This window comes from Cavia porcellus, unplaced genomic scaffold (genome assembly GCF_034190915.1).
Source record: "Cavia porcellus strain 051 isolate PalLab524CR breed Dunkin Hartley unplaced genomic scaffold, mCavPor4.1 scaffold_15, whole genome shotgun sequence".
NCBI lineage: Eukaryota > Metazoa > Chordata > Mammalia > Rodentia > Caviidae > Cavia > Cavia porcellus.
The window spans coordinates 68133238-68155112 of NW_026947498.1; positions in this window are offsets into that span (position 1 = coordinate 68133238).

Genomic DNA, 21875 nt, shown 5'->3' on the forward strand with positions numbered 1-21875 from the left:
TTTGGGGCTCATCTCTTCAAGTTTCCACTTTTCCTCTCAGCACCACCATATACAGGACCAAGGTTCCTAGAACCAACCCGCTGGGGACATGCTTGAGCCATATGCACACCTTAGAGGCATCACACTCCTCTCCAGTTTTCAGGCATGGAGTCCACAGTGGTTTTCATGAATGCATCACCGTTTTGACATGATACCTCCATGCCCTCCCTTGGGGCTGGAAGCTACTGTGAACCCTCACTGCCACACTTCACATGACTGCTACCTCCAAGACAGAATGGAGAATTCATGTAAGCTAAGGAATGTCCAAGGTGTCAGCTGAGATACAGGGTATATATCCCTGCATCCTCAACCTGAGTGAACTTTTCGGGTAGGCACAAAAATTTGACCCCAAGATGCCCAAATCCTAAATTCCAGAACCTATAACTGTGGTAACACAAGAGAGAATTAATTGCTGATTGAATTAAGTTAATTTTGAGGTAGGAGTATTGTCATGAATTATCCAGGTGGGCCCTGTGTCACCACATGGATCCTTAAACAGAAGAGGAAGCAAAAGAATGAGGGTCGGGGTGATAAAGGATGGGACAGATTCCATCTCTGTCACTACCTTTGTGAAGGAAGGCGACCAGGAGCAAAAGAATGCCGTAAAACACTAGTGAATGCTCTACAAAACTCCCAAAAGGAACGCACCCTTAGCAACACCTTGATTTCAGCCTAGTGATTTTAGCTCTTTTAGGACTTCCGACCTCCACAAATGTGAGAAAATAAATTTGTATTGTTTCAAGCCACTAAATTTCTGGTCATTTGTTTCAGCAATGAGAAACAAATAGTACCTCTCTGTTGTCCTCTGTTTTCCTGAAATTTGCCTGCTCTGGGAAGCGGGCTGGGTCTTTGCCAGAACCCATTTCTGTTCTTAGCATAGTGCTGTCTGTTTCCACTAGATCACTCCTTCTCCTCCCTAAGGAGGGATCCTGACCAGGTCTATACGGGGAAGAACAAACCTTATGTTCTGAGTCTTTTAGCACTTAGGCTACAGACAAGTAGCAGCCCTATTGTCCAAGTATTATCTATTAGTAATAACAGCCTGAAAAATAAGAGTTTCAACAAACTAGTGTGTATTTTTCTCCGTCATAAAACATTTCAAGAGATAAATATATGACCGCCTTTTAGTCATTATTTTTGAAAGATTCCTTGGAGTCTGTTAGCAGTCTGAAATGGCTTGTCTTTCTTTTAAAAACAAAAATGTGTTATATAATTATGAAAGATTTTTCTGTCAAATAAAAATCTCCTACATCTTAAGAATTTAGCTTGCAACTTTACAGGTCATAATCAGCACATCACATTACCACCTTGAAAGTCCCTGTAACTCACTGCAAGTATCTAATTGGATTACTCTTGATTTGGGGAAAGTTGGGGCAATCCTTCCTGTGTCTCCAAAAGTCACAGTGTGGGGTAGGTAGTGCTGACTGTTCTTTTGTCCTGGCTAACATCACATAGCTATGATTCAGCTCTGACCTGATCTCCCTTTGTTCATCATCTGCCTTTGAAACTGTCAGTGCTGCAGAATAACAGGGCATGCGGAGGGGGTTTAATTACAGGAGAGGGTGCCCTGGATTGGTCTGAGCCTGGGTGATCATTTCAGGAGTTCATTGAAGGAAAATTGGGTGAATCTGGGGTAAGTGGAAGGCTGTTATTGTAGTGAAATCCATGGTCTCTGGGAGACTTTGGATTTCTCTACCCATGAGAAAATCCTAGGGGCTGGTGAGAACTAACTTTCTTTCTTTCTTTCTTTTTAAGAACAGAATATATTTATTAAGAGAAAGAAAGCTTCTGTCTGAGAGACAGACAGAAGGGGTCCTGAGCAGGTTGCCGGAGAACTTTCAATGAATTTTGTTACTACGCAGAGAGTAAGGTAGGGTCCAGGACCAAGTACACGGTAGGACCGACCAGTCACAAGGATAAAGATGCAGTCTCAGGACAGGTATAAGAGAGGTAGCCTTGGGAGGAACCACTCTGTAAGTGGGGTGACACATGGCAAATGATTAGATGTGGCCCTTAGGGGCAGGAAGTTGCACAGGACCAGCATGGAGGCACATTTGGGAAGCAGAGGGACCACAGGAACTCAAGCACTAACTAAGGAAGGAAGATGTCTGCATTGCTGGGGGAGCCACTGTGTCCCTTCCCTCCCCTGATCCCAGCCCACAGGGGAGAGAGCATGCGTGGAGATAAACAGGGCTGCCGCTCACAGTAAGCTGTCCATCTGCTGTGACCTTGGCTCTGTTACTCCTAAAGGAGCAATGCAAATGCCTTGAATAAGGCTATGATTTTCCTCCCTTCTTCCCTCTTTCCCTCCTTTCCTCCTTCCATTTTTTTTGTTCAATGAAGTTTACGACTACAAATGAAAGCAGCAAATGAATGAGTTCTCATTTCCTCCCTCATTTTCTTCCTCCTCCTCATAATCCTCTTCTTCATTTTCAGTGACATTTCCTTCATGTTTTTCTGGGTGGACACTGTCCTGTCCTCCCCTCACATGCTGTTTTTTGATCACATATTTCCACGCAGTCCACACATTTGCATATCTCGTGTCCCCGGGTACCATTTTCTTGGCCATCAGCTGGATGTTGGGTCTAGACTGGCTCCAGTTTTCTGTGCCACTGTGACCAGCTCCTGGTGAGACTTTCCTGCTCCATCATGCCATGGTGGAAGGGGGAGGAGCAAGAGAGCACGATTACAGGGAATTAAAAGAAACCATCTATGTACTCAAGCTAAATTCAGCAGGATTCTGGATTGGACAGACCAGTGGTGGCAACTCTGTGGCACACATGCTGCAGGAGGATGATTGTATCATTGAAAGGTCTAAAAGGTTCCCCATCGCCGGGACAGGCTATGGAGAGTGCTAATCCATTCCACCACACTACACTCAATACTAAGTACCTGTGACAAGATAGAAGACATTTAAAGAGTAATTTTTAAATCATTTGTTAGGCAGATGTGGTAAGTAAACTTTAAACCAAATGTCAGACAAACGCTGCTCCATCTCTCCCCCTTCCAGTGCCGTTCCTGTCCTCCCTCTTCCACCATTAGTCAAGGCACCAGCTATCCCTAACCTGGTTTTCGCTGATGGAAGGTGTATACTGGGGTGTTTTCTGCAAGGGGATGTTGGAGCACCCCAGCTCTCATACCCCATTAAATGAGCCATCTGTTCCCCTAAATGCTCATGGTCTGCCCAGAAGCAATGAAGCAAAACATCATGGGTGAAACTCCCACAACTGTAAGCCAAAATAAATCTTTTCTCCTTTAAACTGACTTTCTTGGGTATTTTATCAGGAAACTAACATAGTCAATAACTTGAAACATTTCACTTCCACTTAATAAAATCTCATTGTGTTCATGTCCCAGCAAACTGGATTTCCTAGACTGTTTAATAACACTATGTACAACAGTGTTTACTTGCCACTTCAGAGAAACCCTGCTGAACAAATTTTACTGCTTCTAATGAGTCACCAAAGAGCACAATCTGGGTGTGGGTGTGTGTGTGCATGTGTGTGGTATTGGGAATCGACCCCAGGGCCTTTGCACCAACCTATCCTCAGTCTTTTATTTTTTATTTTGAGACAGGGTCTCACTAAATTGCCCAGATTGAGCAGAAACTTGCAGCCTTCCTTCCTCAGTCTCCCAGGGTGCTGGGATTACACACCTGCACCACCACCACTGGGTAGAAAAACATAACAGTTTTCATAGTGCCAGGTGTGGTTGTCTCAGGCCTGTAATCCCAGCAGATATGGGGGGGTAAGGCAGGAGGGTCCTGAGTTGGGGCCAGCCTGAGATACATAGAGATATTTTGTCTCAGGAAACAAAAACAATTACAATGATAGATCTGGGGGAGGGGTATGGCTCAGTAATGGACCATTGCTGAGCATGTGCAAGGCTCTGGGGTTCATGCCCAGCACGGCATAGGGGTCCACGGGTGATGATTGTTCCTGACAGCTCAGTAGAGACTTGCCTTTTAATAAGGCTTGGACATCAGTGGTATGATCACTTCAGACCTGATCTGCACAAGCAATCCACAGCAGGTATAGGCGACTTTTACATTTTTAGATTTTTTTTTTAAGCATTCTTGAAGTGATAGAAAACACCTGAAACTTGAGAGGTCTGGTCAACTGAATTATAGGAGTAAAGTCACTTAGATTCTTTGATTATAGCCAAATAAGCCTGCAATTTCCTTAACAACACCTTTGAAACAAAACTAACCAGTAAAACAACCTAAATTCAGTTCTATCATATGTATAGATTAGCACTACCCTTCAGAACCAAACAGCAACTTCGCCTGGCTATTTTCTTTGATTACTTTTCTCTCATACCTGAGGCAAAATACCTGACTCACAAAATTAAAGAAGGAAAGGTTTATTAATTACAGTTCTTGGAGGTTTCAGTCCATACTCAGCGGCTACAAGGCAACGTGACATGACTGGAGAGCAATCGTTCACAGCTGCAGCAAACAGCAAGGCGCCAATGGGCAAGAGAGAGACACACAGCTTCTTCCTGCCCTCACATTGTGTGCTGGCTCCACCCCTGGGCAGGTATAGCACCCGTACCATCAATCTGAGTGCTAGACAATGAACCAATCACAAATGCTAGATTTGGTCACGTCCATGTTTCCATGAGGCTTGGGGGGTTCACTGACATAAACCATGACAATATTCAAGTATAACTCTATCACTGTGTTTTCAAAGCCTCCCTTATTAAACTCAATTGAATGGGATTTAATTGATAGAACTTTTTACTGAATTCCAGTGAAATCAAACATCTAAGATTGCAGCACATTGAAGAATTTGTCTGAGAAGTATGTTAGGCAGAATAATGCCCCCCAATATATCTACACCCTGCCCTGCTGAAGCTATAAATACATTATGCTATGTGGCAAGGGAAAATTTGACCACATTATGCTATGTTATGCTATGCTATAAATACATTATGCTATGTGGCAAGGGGAAAATTGACCTTAATATAGAATTAAGATTGCCAATCAGCTGGCTTTGAGGTAGGAAGTGTTCTGCATTACTCAGGGGAACCCAACCCCAACACCATCACAAGTGAAAGAGGAAGGGCAGAAGTCAAGGTCAGAGTGACAGAGCTGTGAAGAGGCTGCTGTTTGCTTTGAAAACAAAGAAGGTGACTGTAATGTAAGACATGCTGGTCTCTGGAATATAGAAAAGGCAAGAACAGACTTTCCTTCAGTCTCCAGAAAAGAACCTAGCTCTCCAACATCTTGATTTAGGGCTGGGGTGGGTCCTGGGGACTGAACCCAGGGCCTTTATACTGAGTTACCTTCCCCCTTTTCTAGTTTTTGAGACAGAATCTTACTAAGTTGCTCAAGCAGGGCTTGAAATTACTATCCTCCAGCCTCAGCCTCCCACATCCAACAGGGATGTGCCATCACACCCACTAACATCTTGATCTTCATCTAATGAGACTCATTGTGGACTTATGACCTTGAGAACTATAAAATAACGCATTGGTGGTGTTTGAAGCCACTAAGTTTGTGGTGATTTATTATGGCAACAACAGGAAACCACTACACTCACCCTTTCTGAATCTGTTTTCTAGTGTGTGCGTGTAGGCTTCCCTGCTCTAAACTTCTGTGGTCACAAGTCTTTCTGAGCCATGAGAAAGTCACTCAGGCCACAAGATTCTGAGATGTAGTTATCAAACCACTGCTACATCTGGAAAACCTTTATGTGATAAACAGAACTGGTTGCCATAAAATGAACCTAGTAGTATGCTGTTAGGATTAAGTGACACTACAAAGAACAATTGAACAAATCCAAAATTCTGGCATTTTATAGGGAAAAAATTAAAAAGTCACAATTATCATACCAAATATTTTGAATGCTTTCATAGACTAGAAGAGTCTAACATGACACAAAAACCAAATGCAAAGTATGGGACTTACATTTGGAGAAACTAGGAGATGTAATATGAACTTGATTTTAAAATGAAATTTAGTAAGTACTGTTCATTTTCCAAGGATGATAACTTGGCTATGTATGAGAAGGGCTTTATTTTTATAAAATGCATGCTAAACAGTATGGGGGAGGCTGGGGTTGTAGCTTATTGGTACAATGATTGCCTAGCATGCACAAGGCCCTGAGTTCAATCTCCTGTAACACCAAAAATAAAAATAATACAGGAGTAGTGGTCACAGTACCAGAAATTTACTTTTGAGTGTTGTACCAAAAAATAGTTTCACAAAAAAACACAAATATAGTCATATTCTGAACTATGTAGGAGGAATATGAAAAATCATCTAATGTGGGTGGTGGTATAGGGTTTTTTCTAAATACATAGAACTTTTGTAATAAAAACTTAAGAGAATTGTTTTTTGATTTTTTATTTTGCATATTTTTATTTTAAAGAGAATAAAACAAAACAGAACAGCAGATCAGAATGAAACAATGCAAGCAACACAGGATTCAAAACAAGCCAACAGGAAATCAACAATAGCTGCCATGATGTTTCTTGTTTTCTTTGAAATAGTTGTCTATATCTTCACACACAATAAATGCAAATGAAACAAAATAGTATAAAACCCATCAAAACAAAAGAATGAAAGCATTACAGGCCTTCAAAACCAGGCAATAGCAAAATCAACAATGGCTGCCATCATGTCTCATTTTCTTCTAAGTAGCTGTTGATACAATCACAAGGAACAAAATCAATTATTAGTTTTAGCCTAAAACTAAATATGTGTATATATCTTTTCTGTATTAGAGGAAAAAAACAAAATCATGCAAAATACAAGAAAAACAAAAGAGACAAATAAATAATGTTAATGAAGAGCCCAAAACAATAACAATTATAGGCTTTCAAAACCAAGTGCTAGGAACATAACTAAGATTATTATTTTTCATAGTTATCTTCAAAAATGTTGCTCAGATTACCAGAGATAAACAGGCAAAATTGATCTAGTCCTATGAATGTTAGCCGTTTTGTTCCAAGAACTAATAGAATTAGTAGTACAGTCATCTTAGCTATCTTAAGTGTATATATACAAATTTATTCCTTTTTTCTTTTCTCTATCTGAGTTGTTTTTCTCCCTTTGAGTAGTTTCTTAACCTTTCACAATATTTATTGAAGATTTTTTATCTTATTTACTCTTTCAGTATCTTACACTAGAGACACAATATGGTGTTCACACATGTGAGTTTGATATATTTCACTTATGAGTATGCTCTCAAGTCACATCCATTTACCTATAAAAGCCTCAATGTGACTCTTCTTTATAGCTGAGTAGTATTCCATTGTATAAAAAGACCACATCATTTTTATCTATTCCTTGATTGATGGGCATTTGGGTTGTTTCCAAACTGTGCTGCTACAAACATGGGTGCACATATATCACTGTAATATGATGTCTTCATTTCTTCTGGGAATATGCCCAGAAGTGAAATAACCTGGGTCAAATAGGACTTCCCATCCTAGCTTTTTAAGGTTCAGACTGACCTCCACAGTGGTCGCACCAGTCTACACTCCAACCAACGGTGCAGAAGAGTTCCTTTTTCCCCTCAGTCTCTCCAGAATTCATTATTGGTGATTTGCTTGATCCTGGCTATTTCTTCTGGTGTAAGATGGAATCTCAGTGTTGTTTTAATTTGTATTTCTCTAATGCTCTATGATGCTGAACATTTTTTTTCATGCATTCATTTGCCATTTGTATTTCTTTAGCTGAGAAGTGTGTATTCATCTCAGATGCCCATTTTTTGATTGGGTCTTTGAATTTTGGGGGTCTGCTTTTTTAAAAAATTCTTTATATATTCTATATAGAAGTCCTTTGTCTGAGGGATAGTTGGCTAAGATATTTCCCAATTCATGGGTTTTCTTTTCACTCTGTTGGAGATTTCTTTTGATATACAAAACTTGTTAATGAAATGAGATCCCACTTGTTGAATCTGGGAAATATTTACCTTGCAGTTCTACCTACCCCTAGGTCTTTAAGATTTGTATCTACTTTGTCCTCCAGAAGATTTAGTGTTTCTGTTTTAATATTTACATCTTTGATCCATTTTTGTCTTTAGTTTAGTGCCTGGTGATAAGCATGGTTCTAACTTTAGTTTGTGGCATATGGGAAGCCAGTTTTTCCAGCACCACTTGTTAAAGAGGCTGTCTTTCTTCCAGTGAACATGTTTGGCCTCTTTGTCAAAGATAAGGTGGTGTGGTCTTGTCTTCTAATCTATTCCATTGATCTTCAGGTCTGTTTTTATTCTAGTATCGTGCTGAATCTATCACAGTATGAAGTCAGGGATTGTGATGCCTCCTGCCTTGCCTTTATTACCCAGAATTGTCTTTGTTTTTCTAGGTTCTTGGAGAGCATTGAAGCTGAACACACATACAGGCTGTAGTGTGGCTCAGGCATGATTGAACTGAGAATGAGGAGACACCTCAGTAGGCAAGATAGGTCACAGCTGAGGCCATCTACAGGTTTTTCTGGATAGTTTTCCTTAATTAGCATCATCTGTTGCTATGAAGGGTCTTTGAACCCCTCCCAAGATCCTGTTCAGGTTTCCTCCATTGTTTACTCAACCCCTTGCCTTTTCTGATTAAATATGGGCTGCCTGGTGTCAGTCAGGGTGGCCAACTAGCAGAGTTACAAGCTCTGCCCAAGGATTTCACTCCTCCTATAATCCTAAAGACCATGCCACTTGTCTCATTCCTTTGAGCCTCTGCTGTGCTCACTTAGGGGACTGAGGATCTAGGTACAGAGCGCAACAGCATGGCACCCAGCATGGCCTCTGCTGTGCTCACTTAGGGGACTAAAGATCTAGGTACAGAGTGCAACAGCATGGCACCCAAATAGGGACTCTATAGTGGAGACATCTGTTGTGGAGGGTGACATACCTTCGCTGTATTCCTTGGGTGGAACAGAGCCCCGACGTGCATCTATTTTGCCTTACCTCACTTTCTTAGGAAAATCCCTTCATTTTCATCAGAAAGTCCCTTCATTTTCTTTGGAAAATCCCTTCATCAGGTAAGTCATGGGGGAATTCTCTGTCTGAAATGCATCAGAACCACAAAGCAGAACTGCTTTTCCTTCTCAGGAAGGCGGGCCATGTTACCTCCAAGGATAATGTGCTGCAACTCTTGTTGGAAACTCCTGATTGGTGCCTTGGCATCCTGAGGGGGTACGCTCATTGCGGAGGATTAGGAAAAGATAGGCAAATGCTGCATGAGGAGCCTCCAGCTCCTTTCTCTGTCTTGTGCACCTGGTATTGAGATGGGTTTGTGAACAACAATATAGAAATCCAAGCAGTCAGACTGATAAATTTGGGAATTTAATTAACTGAGCTCAGGACCACTTGTATACAGACCCCCCTGGTTCAGGGTCCAAACAAGTGGCCCTGAACTGGAAAGTTACAGTTTTTAAAAGAGGATTGATGTCCAATTGTTTTGTTGTGAAGTGCTGTATTGCTTGCATTTTCCTGTTCTGATTTGCTTTATTTCATTGTTTTCTTTTGTTCTCTTTAAAAGTAATAAAAAAAAGATAAAAGAGAGAATCACAAAAGACATCCTTGGAAATAATTTAGCTCAAATCTTTCATTTCCGTTGACACGTGTATGCTGCTTCTTTTGTTGAGCAGGTTAATTTTTTCCTATAGGTACAGCTTGTTCTGCTTTTCTCATGGGACTTATACTCTGAGTAATTTTCTATTTTTCTGAGTCAAATACAGGGCACTAGTTAAATGCAAGGCTCAAAATTGCATCAGTTATGCAAAGCCACAACAGTATCTTTGCCAGGATGCGGTGACATTTGGCAGGCAGGCAGATGGGATACTGCACTGTCAGCTTTCTAGTTTTCCTGGGGATACCACTTCTGCTGCTTCTACACCTGCCCCATATGCTCTGCCCCCTCGCCACTACCTCACAAGACATAAGCCTTGTAAAACCTTTGGGCAACTTCCCATCAGTTCTAACTCCCATACAAAATCTCCTTCAATTAATTGCTTCTCCTGTTTTTCGTTGACAAGGACAAAAGCTCCCCTTTGAAAGTTTGCAGTACTCTGTGTTTAAGGAGTTTTAAAAGGCTGTCAAGGAATACGGCCTTAAAAGTATTTTGTAATTGGTATTATTGAGAGTATTGTCATAGTTATGAAATGATCGCTTTCAACTGGAAAATCTTAGTGTGTACACTTGTTACTCCAACCCAATATCAGGTGTGGCTCCAAGAATATAATGATGCTGTGGACACACAAGCTATAGATAATTTAGGTCGCAATATTCCCATAGGAGCTACTGCACTATGAGGTGAGGGAGCCTTTCAGATATTCACCAACAAGTTCACTGCCACCCCCAAGCTTACCCTCACATGGCTCAAATTGTTTTAAAAGCTTGAAAGAAAATCTCTGAAGCAGCAGATGTTCAAGGTTCCTTTAGTACTATTAAACAGGAGACCACTGAATTTTCCTTACCTTTATACATAGATTAAATAAAGGTATTTATTTGCCAGATGGATAATAGAGCAGTAGCCTCCATCTTGTTAAAGCAATTAGCATCTCAAAAGCAAACCAAGATTGTAAAAATGCTTTAAAAGATATTTATATGAAACCTGCTACTGCCTGGAAATGCCTGGTATGGTTTATAAGGTTCCTACTACTTTTTATGATCCTTTACCTCTTGGGACAGCTGGCCCAGTTCTTCCTTGATCCCATGCATCAAAAAGAGGCACTTTTGTGACTCTGTGTTGTTAATGCTGACTATACTGGTATATTGTTGCTTCAAGTGCAGGTTCTCTTACCTATTCAGCTAAATGTGTTTGAATCTGTGGCTCAACTAATTGTCTTATGTCTCCTCTAAAGCTCATGATGTTACTCACGGAAATCAAGGATTTGGCTCTACTGTGGTGGCTGCAGCTTTCCTGGGAAATGAATGCCCAAGCCTCTCTTTAATGATCGACAACATTTCATTTTCAGGTTTTCTGGACACTGGAGCTGGTGTTTCTGTTTTTCCTCACTCACACTGACCTTCTCATTTATCTTTTTCACCAGTTCATTCCTTGTGGGGCATCGGGGGCCCTTCTCACAGTGTTCCGTAGAGATGCCCCTGTTGTTTGTACAATGGACAAAAGGAGGCCTCCATTCACCCTTATATTATGGACATTCCTTTGTGATATTCTTTCTCAACTTCATGCTTATGTGGAAAGAAAATTTATGCTAAAAGCCTCCACCATCCCTCATGCTCTGCCTCTCAAATGGGAAACTGATAGTCCAATTTGGGACAAACAGTGGCCCTTACCTAAACATGAACTATCGGCAGTGGAGACCTTAGTTTAGAAACAACTGGCTGCAGGTCATATTAAGCCACTAATCATCCCTGGAATATACCTATCTTCAATATAGAAATCAGGCAAATGGAAGTTATTACAGAACCTCCAGGAAATTAATGTGTATAGTCCCTATGGGCCCCTTACAACGTGGTCTTCCTAATCCCAACCTTATTCCTTGAGAATTTCCAACTCTTTATTGTTGATTTAAAGGACTCTTTCTTCACTATTCCTTTACATCCACAAAATCACCCTCGTTGTGCATTTACTGTTTCCGTTTATAACAAACATAAGGCTACACTCAGGTACCACTGGTGTGTGTTACCTCAAGGTATGCTGAACAGTCCGGCCTCTGTAAATACTTTGTTAATACTGCTCTGCTTACCTTTAGACATTGCTTTCCTAACTGACAAGTTTACCATTATATGGATGACATCGTTGTGATTGGTCTTTCTCCAAATCCCTCCATTCTCCATGATCTCTCCTCCTCTTTAGTGAAATTTGGGCTTCATGTCACCCCAGAAAAGGTTCAGTGCTCAGAACCATTTCTTATTTAGGTTATCTACTTCTTTGTTGACTTCAGTGCCTGCCTTACCTACCATGTGCTTCCACTTTCCAGCTGTACTTTCTAAACTACAACAATTTCTAGGCCACCTTAATGGGGCAAGGTCTTATTTTCCTTTGACCACTCAACAATTGGTTCCCCTGTTCGATGCTTTATGGTGTCACACAAATCCTGCCGATGCGATCTCTGAGTCTCCTCTACAGTAGGCCCTGCAGAGCACTGCTCACACACTCACCAGAGTTGTGGTGGATAGAGTCCTGAAGGACTGCCCTCTCTCCTCACTCATTTTTCATTCAACCCCTTTTCCCACAGGAGAGCTCATTGCCATCAAGAGCAGCAAGGTATTTATTGTTGAATGGTTACATTTACCTCACTAGTCTGGCAATGTTTTGTTTCCCATTGTCAGTGCTATTTCCTTCCTTAAAACTGGCAATGGTCCAGCCTATGCTTCACAGGCTTTTATTTCCTTTTGTTCCACATGGCAAATTTGTTATGTAACTGGTGTCCCCTACAATCTGGTCAGGCTGTTGTTGAACAAGCTTATCATGCACTTAGATCTCTTTGAACAGTTGGAGGAGAAGGGTGCACCCCCTGCACAGGTTTCTTTTATCCGATCCATGGTGCTATTTACCTTAAATCATTTGTCTTTCCCAACAAGGCTTTCTTCTGCAGTTCAAATACATTTTCACTGAGACAAACCTCTGCTAAAGCCTTTTACATTGTACAAAATGCCCCCATACCCAGGCGGGCAGAGGCCAGCACCCCTGCTGACCTGGGGAAGAGGGGATGCCTCTGTGTTATCCCCAACAGCTCCTTTGTGGATTCCTGCTCATTGTGTTTGCCCTGCACAGAATGAATTGTCACTGCAGGCTGCACAACCTAATTTCAGTTTGCCTCTCCCCGAATCAAGCCTCGGCACCTCAGATCCTTTTATATGATATCTTTGCTAATTGGCCTATAACAAATCCAACTGGTCAAATTATAGTTGTAAATTCTAAATTTGCAAGAAGTTATTGTAATTTGGTTTGATTAATGATATGCTTGAGTACACTCTGATTTTGTAAGATGTTTGTCAGTCTGTCCGTGTATCTATTGTTTGTTTGCCCAATCTGTTTGTGAGCAGTTTCTGGGAGTTGCTGACCTAGTGATTGTTCACATGTGTAGAGCAGAAAGAAAACTGCCCATACAAGAGTGCCTAAGTGGCACAAAACACCTGGAAAATGCCCAGAAAGCACAGGGTGTAGAGGTGAACTAGGTTAGCAAAGGGGTGTGGTATAAATACATAAACAGCCCCTGGGAAACTTGGAGAGTTCTCACAGACCTGGACAAGCTGTCTGTTTGTTTCTGTGTTTGTTTAAATCTGTACAAATCGTTTGTCCATCTTCATCCATTTACCTGTTCTATGAACAGCTATTCTTTTTATTTTGAACTCAACAATTTTTCTTTTTCCATTTTTGGATCATTTGATCAAAAAGTTATTTGGGCTATAGATTTACAAAGCATGCGTTCACCTTTGTTGCCAGCTGGACCAAATTCCACAAAGATTGGATATATTTAAGTATAGTATGTTATTTATCATGGACTTAAAAGTCTCATTATTTAGAAAAGAAAGTAACATTAGGATGAATAAACAAAACCCCTTGAGTTTAGGACTGGACAGGACTCTAACTGATAAATAGGAAAGCAGCTGCCTGGTAACATTTTTAACCAGTCCTTATTTATTGATTAGAGACCTCAATAATCTCCATGGCCTTGTAAGAGACACTCCAACTAAAAGTTGTAAAATATATTATTGTTATATATTCCCACTGGTCTTTATCCAAAAGAAATAATACAATAAGTTTTTGGTTTGAAAATTCCTATGCAAAGATTTCTTATGGCTATGACAGTTGATTGCTATCAACTTTGTGATGCATTGGATATATTCATGATTCTGGATGCATAGGTCTCCCAGGTTGCAAAACAGGGATTACTTATAGTAATAGACTTCTGTTTCCTGTTCTGACCTCTGCTGGTGCCAAAGACTTGTGATATTCACATTCTACTACAGGCCAACAAGTTGAACAGAAACTTCTTGTGTATTAGATAAGGGTGATTGACTAAAAGGGATATTTTATGTCAAAACAGAAATTCTGATTATTGTAAGAATGTCGTGATTGTCATGATACAATATGTGCAGTTCTGATTCCTGATTTACTGTGTAACTGTTAACACTATGTAGGTATTCAAAAATATCCACAGGTAGTAGAAAATAGGTTTTGTTCTAAGGTGCTTCATGTTTGGATAAGATAGTAACGTTAAGCTTACTGTCTCTAATATTCCATATTGTTATCAGTCTTTTCTTCTGGGTGTTCAACAGCTGAGGTTTAGAGACCAAAACAATAGAGATACGGATGCTCTAAAAGAACAGCCAATATTTTGGCTCTGGCTCTTCAAGGTGGGGTTCCAGGACATAAAAGAACCTCTGCTTGTGTCACCCCAAGATACTGAGTGAGTCCCTGGTCTTTGGATCAAGAAGATTATGAGATCACAGAAGAAAGTGATCTTTGATGTATGGTGTGCCTAAGAGAGTTACCTGTAGAAACAATCTCCCTAGCTTTCACAGAAAGCAACTTGTTCAAGCAATGGCTGTGACTCATCCAGATAGCTGACCCTGACAGAAGAGCCAAGAGATGTTGTGCATGGTTCTAAGGTAATTCCTGAGGAAACCTAATGGAGCCTGATAGTAAGAAACTGATTGTATTGAATGTAGGTCTCGCCGCAGCTTGGTCTTGAACCTCGTGCAGAAAGGTATGGCCTCTAGAGTATAATGCTATGTAAAATGTTGGCTGTAGGGGAAGCTCAGGTCACTAACATCCTTGACAATTGCTGGCTAGGCTGGTGACTGACTACTGTTAGGAACTGTTGGACTATGCAGAGTCTAAATTGTGGGAGTTCCCCTAACACAGCTTCTCCAACCTTAGCTGGCCAGCCATCCTGCATATCAACGAAACAAAAAAGAGAGATATGTTGGAAAGCGATGAAGCTGAACACACATGCAGGGCTGTGGCATGGCCAAGGTGTGACTGAACTGAGAATGAGCAGATACCTCAGGGGGCAAGATAGGCCAGCTGAGGCCACCTACGGACTTTCTGGATAGTTTTAAGTAGCACCACCTGTTGCTCTGAACCCCTCCCAAGATCCTGTTCAGGTTTCCTCCATTGTTCACTCAACTCTTTGTTCTGGTTAAATATGGGCTGCCTAGTGTCAGTCGGGTGGCCAGCCAGCAGAGTTATGAGCTCTGCTGAGATTTCACTCCTCTGGCAGCCCTGAAGACCATGCAACTTGCCTCATTCCTTCGAGCCTTCACCATGCACCCATTTGGGGGATTGAAGATCTAGGCACAGACCCCAACACTAGGTCTCTTCTGGCTCCAGGTGAGTTTTAGGAATGATTTCTCTAGATCTGTTAGGTATGTTAATGGTATTTGGATTGGAATTGTATTAAATCTGTATAGCAATTTTGGGAGAATGGCCATTTTCATGTTTGTTCTTCCTACCCATGAACAAGGAATGTCTTTCCATTTTCTGAGGCCCTCTTCAATTTCTTTTTTCAGAGTGTTGTAATTTTCACTGAACAGATCTTTTACTTCTTTTGTTAGATTGATTCCTAAGTATTTCATTTTATTGGATGCTATTGTGAAAGGTGTGGCTTCTCTTATTTCTCTCTCAGTGAGTTTGTTGTTTGTGTAGAAGAATGCTATTGATTTTTGAGTGCTGACTTTGTATCCAGCTACATTACTGAATTTGGTCATTATATCCAGAAGTCTTCCAATGGAGTTTTGAGTGTCTTCTATGTAGAGTATCATGTCATCTGCAAATAATGATAATTTAACTTTTTCTTTTCCTTCCTTATTCCTTTTATTTCTCTCTCTTGTCCAATTTCTCTGGCTAATATTACCAGCACTATATTGAATAGGAGTGGTGATAATGGATGTCCTTGTCTTGTTTCTGATTTTAAAGTGAAAGCTTTCAGTTTTTGACCATTTAATATGATGCTGGCTGTTGGTTTGTCATCGATGGCTTTATCAGATTGAGATAAAACCCATATATTCCAATTTTCTGTAGAGTTCTTATCATAAATGAGTGTTGGACTTTATCAATAGCTTTTTCTGCATCTATTGAAAAGAACATTTGATTCTTTTCTTTGGCTCTATTGATATATTATGTTTATTGATTTGCATATGTTGAACCATCCCTGCATTTCTGGGGTGAATTCCACTTGGTCATGTTGTTTAATCTTCTTGATGACTTACTACATTCTGTTGGCCAGAATTTAACTGAGGATTTTTGCATCTATATTCATTAGGGAGATTAGCCAATAGTTCTTTTTTTGGTTGAGTCTTTCTCTGGTTTTAGTATTAGGGTAATACTTGCTCCCGGGAATGAGTTACTTCCCTTTCAATTCATTGAATTGAATTCAATTGAATCAAAGAATTACTTCCCTTTCAATTTCATTGAATAGTTTAAGGAGTGTTGCCATTAAGTTTTTCTTGAATTTCTTGTAGACTTCTGCAATGGATCTATCAGGACCTGGGCTTTTCTTTGTTGATAAGGTTGTAATTACATTTTCAATTTCTTAACTGAAATTGGGTTATTCAGCAGTTTTACATCTTCTTGATCCAGCTTTGGCAATTCATATGTTTCTAGGAATCTATCCATTTCTTCTATGTTATTGAAGCTATTAAAGATATCTGAAGTAAATATTGATGATCTTCTGTATTTCCACAGCGTCTGTAGTGATTTCACACTTTTCATTCCTTTACATGAATTTGGGTTTTTTCTTTCTTATTTTTAATAAGTTGGGTTAGGGTTTATCAATTTCATTTGTTCTTTTCTAGAACCAACTCTTTGATTCATTATTTCTTTGTATTTTTTTTTAGTCTCTATTGCATTAATTTCTGCTCTGATCTTTATAATTTCTTTCCTTCTTTGGGCTTTGGGCTTGCTCTTCTTTTTCTAGGTGTCTGAGGTGTAGCATCAGGTTGCTTATTTGTGTTTGTTCTGTTTTCCTTACATGGAAGTTCACCTCAATGAATTTCTCTCTCAGGACTGCTTTAATTGCATCCCACAGTTTCTGGTAAGTTGTATTTGTATTTTTGTTTGCTTGTAGATTTTTTAAAATTTCTTCTTCAATTTACCCTGTGACCCATTGACTGTTTAGAAGTGTGTTATTTAATTTCCATGTGTTTATGGAGTTCTTACGGTTTCTTTTGTTGTTAATTTCTAATTTCACGGCACTATGTTCAGACAATATGCATGGGATAATTTTGGCTCTTTTGCATTTATTTAAGGATGTTCTGTGGGCTAGTATATGGTACACTTAAAGAATATCCCATGTGAAGCTGAGAAAATGTATATTCTGATGTTGTTGAGTGGAACACTTTGTGCATATCTACTAAATTCATTTGTTTACAATTTTGATGCAATTCTGTTATTTCTTTGCTGATTTTCTGCCTAGTTGATCTGTCTGTTTGTGCCAGTGGGGTGTTAAGGTCTCCTGTTATAATTGTGTTATTATTTGATTTTTCACTTCTATTATTTTTTTTGTATAGCTGGTGCTTGCATATTTGGTGCATCTATATTTAGGATTGTTGTCTCTTCCTCTTGAAGTTTTCCCTTAACCAGTATGTAGCGACCTTCTTTATCTCTTTGGGTCATTCTTGGTTTGAAGCTCACATTGTCTGCAAACAGAATAGCTACCCCTGCTATAGGGGCAGGAGGTTCCTGTTGCATGAAGTATTGTTTTCTATCTTTGACTTTCAGTGTATGAATTTCCTTTTGGGTTAGTTTGGTTTCTTGTATACAGCATGTGGTTGTATATTTTCTTGATCCATTCAGCCAGTTTGTTTCTTTTAATTGGTGAATTCAGGCCATTTACATTAATGATAATAGCTGACATATATTGGTTCATTTTTGTCATATTATCTTTCTGCCATTGGTTTTTTTTTAACCTTTATAAATTTAATTGTTTGCCTTGCTTAGTGGTTTTTTCTGTTGGAGTCATAGTTATTTTTATGTCTATGTAGAATGTCTTTCAATTCTTTGCAGGGTTGGTTTGGCAGTCATGAAGTTCTTTAGCTGTTCTTTGTCATGAAAGTATCTTATTTCTCCATCAATTTTGAAGGACAGTTTTGCAGGGTACATCATTCTGGGTTGGAAGTCATTTTTCTTTAGGATTTGAAATACTTTACTCCATGCTCTTCTTGACTTCATTGTTTATGTTGAGAAGTCTGCTGTGATTCTGATGGGCTTTCCTTTTTAGGTAATCTGTCTGTTTTCTCTAACAGTCTTTAATACTCTATTCTCATTTTGAACTTCTGGAATGTTGATTATTACATGTCTGGGTGTAGATTTATTTTGGTTATGGCTAATTGGAGTTCTATATGCTTCACTTATATGTATGTCCATTTCCTTTCCTATGTTTGTGAAATTTTCAGCTATTACTTCTGTACATAGTCTTTTTATGTCATTTGTGTTGTCACTTTCTTTTCTATTTACACTTATCAATCTTACATTGTTTTTCTTTGCATCATCTTGCAATTGTTGACTTGTTATTTCCTGGTATCTTATTTTTAAAAGATCTTTCTTTTCCTGTTCACTAGCTGCAATCTTGTCTTTGAAGTTTGAAAGTCTATTTTCACATTCATTCAGGTGGTTTTGCCAGCTTTCAATGGAATTTTTCATTTCCTAGATATCTCCTTCAATGTTTCATGCATTCTATCACTTTCTTATATTTTTCATTCCAGGTTTCCATCTTTTTGCTGTGCTCCTCAGTTTTTTAACTATGTGTTCTTTATACATGTTTGGCATTTCTTTTATTATATTTATCATTTAGTCTTTTACCTAGGAGATTATTTCTGATCTGAGTTCCTTTACAGCTTCCTGGAGTTGTTTCTTTATTTCAGTTGCTATTGTTTCAGAAGTTTCAGGTGTATGACTTACACTTTCTTTAATGACCATGTCTCTTATGCTTGTTTGTGATGGGATGGAGATTTGACATTGCATTTTGTTCTTTTGTTTTGTCAGTTTCCTGCATTCCCCTGGGGAAGCTGAATGCAAGGCCTCAGTTGCATGCGGGGTTGGGGATGTCTGTTTGTACTGCAGGGAGTTTCCTCAGTTGAGTGGGGGTCTTTAGGCAGCCCTTGTCAGGTCCCTAGTGGCACTTCAAGACTCCTCAAATGGGGGGAGAACACTGGGTAGACTTTCAGCCCACTCCAACATGGCAGTCTGAAGCTCCCTGGCTTCTTGAGGTTGCTGAGCAGGATTCTATCAGGTTCTGAATGGTGTGCCAAGGCTGAACAGCTAGATGGAGTATGCTATATAGGTATTCAGCTCATGCCACATGGTGCACCAAAGCTCCCCAGCTGTTTGGGGATGCTGGGTGGGGTACTATCAGGTCCCAAGTGAGGTGTTGAGCTTGCATGGCTAGGTGGAGTTCACCATGTAGGCCTTCAGCTCTCGCCATTCAGTGCAGGCAGTTCCCTTGCCACTTGGGGTTGCTGGGTTGCAGCCCAGCTAGGACCCATGCAACCTACCACAGGCCCTCTGCTGTTTGGAGATGCCAGGTAGGGCCCTATTAGGTTCTGAGCGAGCTGTTGAGCTTGTACAGCTAGGTGGAGTTCACTATACAGGCCTTCAGCTTGTGCCACCAAGTGGTTCCACTGCTCTCTTTGTTGATTTTTTGAAATAAAGTCTTACCATGTATGTGGGAAGCCGCCTATGAATGGCGCCCATTTCCTGCTTCCGGGTTCTTCCCGGCCTGAACAAGCCCGCCAAATTGTCATATCTGCCCAGTTACCCGTGACGCTAGCCTATCAGCTTGTTAGGCGCGCTTCTCTGTGATTGGATACTGCTTCCCCTTATAAGAGGTTGTTCCTGCCCCCAACGGCGGAAGAGGAACCAACGTTGAGGGTGGCGGACCTTGTTAGGTCCGGTTCGCTGTACGCAATAAAGTTTGAGAGCTGATCCTGCTCGAGTCTGGCCTCCTGTCTTCCGCGGCTCCGGTCATCTGGTGGCCCCCGTACGGGGAAAAAGGTAAAAGACTCAGCGACGTGCCTCTTCGGCCGGGAGGTGCGATTGCTGTCGCCTGTGGTAAGATGGAGGACCTGGCCCAATAACAACGGAAGGCCGCGAGCGCCTCTTCTCTTCACCCTGATCAGCTACGTGAGATACAGCGGTTCCCGGGACAGGTGAGTACTGGGTCACCTGGGTTGGGTGGACGCACCTAACAGATTTTGAGTGCCACATGAGTGGACGCTGGGTTTTTTTTTCTTTTCTTTTCCCTTTGCATCTGTTTTGCTTTCGCTTCGCTAATACAGCCCGACAGGCTTTTGATAGAGCTCGATCGGAATGCTCAGAGGAGCCCGGAGCCACTGCCGATTGTGGGTCTCTGGAGGACCCTCAGGGCTCTAATTCTGATTCTGATTCGGAAGGTTCAGAAGAGGAGGTTGTCTTCGCTAAACAGGACCCTCCTGCACAGCTTAAAGAGGAATTCAGGGCTCGGGAAGATAAAAAGGGGAACCAAACACCACCCTGCCCGAGCTACTCCGCCTTACGGGAGGAGCTTAAGCCCTTCCGCCCTTTGGCAAGTTCGCGACCCACGATCACCCCCTTCAGGGCGCCAGGCCCCACTAAGCCCTTCCGCCCTTTGGCAAGTTCGCGAATTCAGGGCTCGGGAAGATAGCACTGCTGTGGCCGGAAGAGGAGTTGCTCCCTGGGCTGCCACCACAACCTATGGCACCGCCCTGGTTAGAGGGAGAGCTACTTCCTGGGTTGCCTTCTGCGCCCCCATCTGGGGAGGGAGGAGGACGTTCCTTCCACCAGAGGGTATGGTCGCGGCTTCCCTTTGAGTGTTCCGGTCTCCATGCATTCCCGGTACAAGAAGGAGGCAGGGGAGGAGGAGGATATTATGAGCCCTTAGAAATTAAACAACTTAAAACTATCAAGGACGCAGTTTCAGCTTATGGGCCCAATGCGCCATTTACCATGGCGCTTTTAGAGGCATTGGCAGGTCTGCTTTTAACTCCTGGAGATTGGACCCAGCTGGCACGCGCCTGCCTCTCCCCCGGACAATATTTAGATTGGAAGTCCTGGAATGAGGAATTCTGTGTAGAGCAGGCGGCAGCCAACAGGGAAAATAACCAGAGAGAGTGGAACAGGGATATGCTATTAGGGCGAGGAGCCTTTGAGGAAGATCAAACTCAATACCCTCGCCAGGTTTATGAACAAATTAGCCGCTGTGGCCTCCAGGCCTGGAGACGGCTGGCTGGAAAGGGAGAACATACGGGTCACCTTACAAAAATTATACAAGGGCAGGGAGAGCCATTTTCAGACTTTGTGGCCCGCATGCTTGAGGCCGCTAACAGGATTTTTCCAGATGCTGAGGTGGCTCACCCTCTCATAAAACAATTGATTTTTGAACAGTGCACTAAGGAGTGCCGTGATGTCCTAAGAACTAACAAAAATAGGTCCTTAGAAGAGTGGACACGCCTGTGCCGTGAATTGGGTGGCCACGGCCTAACGCCCAAAGGAAGAATATCATTGGCACTCTTTACCATAAATTTTTTAAACCTTAATCATAATAATCATTCCCCTGCCATGGAGCACAATAACCCGTCCCCGGCCGACAAAGGGCTGGTGAGATGGAAAGATGTCCTTACAGGACAATGGATGGGCCCGGATCCAGTGATTAGCTGGACCCGAGGTGCGGTTTGTGTCTTCCCACAGGAACCAGGCTGCGAACCGCTGTGGGTCCCGGAAAGATTGACGCGAGCAGTAAACTCCCCACCAGTTCCTGATAAAGCACAGGAGGATAAGCCCGCGGACACAAGTCAACTCGACCCTTCTGGGACTGACGCTCAGCGCCCGAGACCATCTACAAACTAAAATGTCTGGTTTGGAGCCTTTTCTATTCTGTAGGTTCCTATTAATCACCCCTGTTCGCACAAATTTGACCAACA